This window comes from Otolemur garnettii, unplaced genomic scaffold (genome assembly GCF_000181295.1).
Source record: "Otolemur garnettii isolate 467f Iridium unplaced genomic scaffold, OtoGar3 scaffold00077, whole genome shotgun sequence".
NCBI lineage: Eukaryota > Metazoa > Chordata > Mammalia > Primates > Galagidae > Otolemur > Otolemur garnettii.
The window spans coordinates 9013080-9018344 of NW_003852472.1; the positions used below are offsets into that span (position 1 = coordinate 9013080).

Here is a 5265-nt window from a genome sequence, read left to right on the forward strand (position 1 = left end):
AAAGGGCATAACTTATACCTGGAAAAATTAACATAGAATGGCCTAGAGCTGATCCTGGCTAAACTATTGAACTTTGAGGATAAAGAAAGCATTCCACATGCCTTCAGGCAGGAAAGCATGACCTATGCAGGAAAAGAACCCCCATCAGCCTCAGACCTTCCCACAGCCATAGTCACAGCCAGAGAATACCATAGTCGTAGCTCAAAGAAGAACTGAAAAAAATTTCAAAAGTTAATCAAGAATATTTTGAAGAAAGATGTCATCCACATATAAAAGCATCAAGTGAAAACTCCCCAACATTTACCAATTCAGGAAATACAGCACCTATGAGCAAACCTGGAAACTGCAGATTAAAAAGGATCATATTTTCTATTCTTTTTCATAACTTGAATGACTCTTGAAGAAACAGATATCATGTACATAAGCATTTAAAGTTCAGAAATTCGGCTCGGTGCCTGTGGCTCAAGTGGCTAAGGTGGCAGGTTTGAATCCAGCCCGAGCCTTCCAAACAACAATGGCGGCTGCAACCAAAAATAGCCGGGTGTTGTGGTGGGCACCTGTGGTCCCAGCTACTTAGGAGGTGGAGGCAGGAGACTCACTTGAGCCCAGGAGTTGGTTGCTGTGAGCTGTGATGCCACGGCACTCTACCCAGGGGGATAGCTTCAGGCTCTGTCTCAAAAAATAAAAAAAACAAAGTTCAGAAATTCTTTCATCTTTCATTAGTTTCTTTAGCTTCTGTTGTATAGATCAAAATTGAGATTACACATATTTGATATAAAATACATAGTTATTTTTTATCTACTTTCCTACAATTTACACAGAAGGAAGTATATAATGATCATCACCAAATGCTAAAAAAAAAAAAAAAAAAGGTTATTTCTTGGTGGTAGGAAATTTTATGATTTGTGATTTTCTTCTTTGTCCTTTTCTATCTGACCTGGATTTTATATAATAATTACGAATTATTTTTATAAAAACAATAGTCAAACTAAATTTCTTAAAATTAAGCAGTCATTAAAAATGAGCTACATGAAGTAATATTTTGTTTGTTTGTTTGTTTGAGACAGAGCCTCAAGCTGTCACCCTGGGTAGAGTGCTGTGGCATCACAGCTCACAGCAACCTCCAACGCCTGGGCTCAAGTGAGTCTCCTGCCTCCACCTCCCAAGTAGCTTGGACTACAGGTGCCCACCACAACGCCCAGCTACGTTTTGGTTGCAGCCATCATTGTTGTTTGGCGGGCTGGGGCTGGATTCGAACCTGCCAGCTCAGGTGTATGTGGCTGGTACCTTAGCTGCTTGAGCCACAGGCGCCAGCCCCTGCCATGAAGTAATATTTTATTTAGTGCCTATTATATACTAGATATCTTATATACATTGGATTGTTTAATTCACATACAACTCATCAAGGTAAGAATTATAATCTTGGCTGGGCGTGGTGGCTCACGCCTGTTGTCCCAGCGCTGTGGGAGGTCGAGGCGGGTGGATCACCTGTGCTCAGAGGTTCGAGACCAACTGAAGACCCCCCTGAGCCAGAGTGAGCCAGAATGAGACCCCGTCTCTACAACAACAACAGGACAACAAGACAGTCGGACCTTGTGATCCCAACTACATGGGGGGGCAAGAAAACACTACAGGAGGAAGAAGTAATAAAAAAAAAAATTAAAAAAAAAAAGAATTATAATCTTTATTTTCCAGAAGAGGAAACGGAGCATCATGGGTATTTGTTATTTCTAGAGTCACATTCTTTGTGCTCAGGTAAGGAGGACCCACTCTGGGACCCAAGCAGGGCAGACAAGATGATAAAAATATTGCTTCTGTGGGTGACATGGTAGGGGTGTTCAAGGGTGTTCATTACAAGGATGCCCAAGCTAGGAGAAAGGGAGCGGTCCGCAGCAGATGGGAAAGACCCCAGGACAAAGCCAGAGACCAAGAAGAGTAAAACGGGAGCAAAGAAAAACGAAAAAGAGGCAGCAGGAGAGGTTATACCTCCCAGATAAGAAAACCTCACCCAGCCATGCTCAAGATCAGCTCTTGGAATGTGGATGGGCTTCCGTCCTGATCAAGAAGAAAGGATTTAATTGAGTTAAGGAAGAAGCCCTGTATATCCTGTGCCTCCAAGAGACCAAATGTGTTTAGAGAACAAACTACCACTGAACTTCAAGAGCTGGCTGGACTATCCCATCAGCACTGGTCAGCTCTTTCAGACAAGGAAGGTACAGTGGTATGGGCCTACTTTCCCGTTACTGCCCACTTCAAGTCTCTTATGGCGTTGGTGAGGAGGACCAATGTCGGGAAGGATGGGTGATTGTGGCTGAATTTAACAAGTTTGTGCCGGTAACAGCCTATGCCCCTAATGCAGGCTGTGGCTGGTGCAACTGGAGTACCGGCAGCAGTGGGAAGAAGCCTTTCCCAAGTTCCTGAAGGGCTTGGCTTCCCCCAAAGCCCTTGTGCTGTATGGAGGTTTCAGCGTGGCTCATGAGGAACTTGACCTTAGGCCAGGCACAGTGGCTCACCCCTGTAATCCTAGCACTCCGGGAGGCCGAGGCCAGCGGATTGCCTGAGCTCAGGAGTTGGAGACCAGCCTGAAGGAGAGCAGACCCTGTCTCTAGAAATAGCTGGGTGTTGTGGCAGGTGCCCATAGTCCCAGCTACTTGGGAGGGTGAGGCAAGAGGATCGCTTGAGCCTAAGAGTTTGAGGTTTGCTGTGAGCTTGGTGCCACAGGACCCTACCAAGGGAAACAAAGTGAGACTCTCTCAAAAAAAACAAAAACAAAAACAAAAACTTGACTTTCGCAACTCCAAGGGAAACAAAAGGAATGCTGGTTGTACTCCATGAGAACGCCAAGGCTTTCTACCCCGACACAGCCTATGCCTGTACCTTTTGGTTTGTTTTTGTTTTTCTTTTTAATTTTTGATTTTCTTTATTGTAATTTCTACTTTTTCTTTTTGGGGTCTCACTATGTTGCCCAGGCTGGAGTGCAGTGGCTCTTCACAGACACAATCCCACAACCGATCAGCACAGAAGTTTTGACTTCCTCTTTTTCCCACCTGGGCCAGTTCACCTCTCCTTAGGCAACCAGGCACCCCCTTAACCCTCTCCCCACAGGTTACTATATTGATGCTGAACTTAGTGCGGACAACCAATAGGCATACTACACTATAGCCCAGAACTCCTGGGCTCAATCAATCCTCCAGCCCCAGCCTCCAGAGTAGACAGGACTACAGGCACAAGCCACAACACCCAGCCACCTTTTGGATTTAAGCGATGAATGCTCAAGCGAGAAGGTCGGTTGGTGCCTTGGTTACTTTTTATTGCCCCATTCTCTGTTACGAGCATCAAGTGACAGCAAAATCCATTCCAAGGCCCTCAGCAGTGATCACTGCCCATCACCCTCTATCTAGCACTGTGACACCTCCCCCAGATCACTTCAAGAATTAGGTTCCTCAAACCATTTATTCTTCAAATACTCTCTCATAGGAGGGTGGAGTGGCTCACACCTGTTATCCTAGCACTCTGGGAGGCTGAAGCAGGGAATAAGTATTGCTTGAGCTCAGGAGTTTGAGACCAGCCTGAGCCAGAGTAAACTCCCATCTCTACTAAACAGGAAAACTAGCCAGCGCAGTGGTGCAGGCCTGTAGTCCCAGATAGTTGGAAGGCTGAGGCAAGAGGATTGCTCAGACCCAAGGGTTTGAGGTTGCCCTGAGTTACGATGATGCCAGGGCACCCTATTCAGGCCGAGAGAATGAGACTCTGTTTCAATAAAATAAAAATAAATTAAATTAATTAAATTAAAAACTCATCTATAAAAATATGAATCTTCCAACCAAGAACCTGTAACACAGACTTCGGTTTCTGTTAAGCCCCAGGTTTCTGTTTTGTGGGTTTTTTTTCTTTATCCTTTCTTTTTTTATTTAAAAAAAAAATCATAAGGCTACTGATTACTTCCTACTTCCTTTAAAAATAAAAAGCCATAGTTTCAAAAAAAAAAAAAAAATTCCCCAGTCAGGCAGCTAATAGCCCCTGCCACTAGGGGCTGGTTTTATCAAGTCCAGCCCCCACTCCCGACCCACATGTGTGCACAAGACCATTCACACATGCACGTTTTTGCAATATTCCATCTGCCTACACCAGGAACTGATTCTGAGAAACCAAATGCAATATCCATTTCCTGACCAAAGCTGTTATTCAGTATCTCTATGATTTGGGAAACAGCTTCTAATCTCACCTGGCTAGGGTCACACTTAGGTCTTAAGAGAAGTAATAAGCACAGAGCTTCCTAATCTATGTGAAACAGCACCATGTCCAGATACATGCAGCCCTTTGAGATGCTCTGCTGGAAGTGCAGAAGTGGTGGTTGAAGGGCAAAGTCCTATTGACTCATGGTCACCGTCATCCATTTTCATTAATAATGACACTTTGTACTTCTTTAGTGTTTGTGCTAAGGGTGGTTTCAAAATCCTGAGGACGCTTATCAATTTCTAGGTATTTACATACCTCTTTTGCAATGAATATTTTATTCGTGTGTGTGTGTGTGTATACTCACAGTACACTAGTCAAAAAATAAACTCTTAATGATCCAAGAAAAGCAAATGGCAGTAAGGGTGTAATTCACATTTCCCGGCCCATGCCGATGCCAGCCCAGAACTGAGGATGAGGCCACAGACATGAGTTTAGCCCTTCGTTCTGCCTCCACCTCACCTGCTCTCTGGGAACTCACCTCCTATGAAATCCTCAGCTGCCCGGAGCACACGTCACATGTGTTCCTGGTTGCCCCATTGGATCTTCCTCTGTTGTAGCATGTTCTCAGTCATGTCGCCTGGCTCAAAGTAGCAATGACTTACAGGGCCAGGGCCCACCTGAGGCCCCATTGCTGCCATGGGGCCCACACAAACTAACCTGACTCCCACTGTCACCTGCAGTCTAGTTTCTACCTGGCGGCCAGAGTGGAGTAAAACATGATCCAGACTGTGTAATTCCTTGGCTCCCAGCCCCATCATGGGGTCCTAGCACACATCTTGAATGGGTCACCGTGGCCTGTGACACTCCGCAGAGTGTGGCCCCATCTGCCTCTCTAACATGATCTCCAATATGGTCTTGGGTTGAACTCAACAGCCTTCTCGGAAGCACTCTTCCCGTGGCCCTGGCCAATCGCTCTTGAGCCAGACATGTGAGCCTCGGTGCTCTTCCCTCCTGGTGAGCTCCCTGTAAACAGACCCTAACAGGCCTCTGCACCAAGCCCTTGATGTGCCAAAGCTGCCCGGCCAA

General features: G+C 45.6%; 1 pseudogene; it reads left to right on the top strand.

Moving 5' to 3' along the window:
- Positions 1 to 1859: 1859 nt before the first annotated feature.
- On the top strand, positions 1860 to 4796 carry LOC100946416 (annotated as a pseudogene).
- The last annotated feature ends 469 nt before the right edge of the window (positions 4797 to 5265 follow it).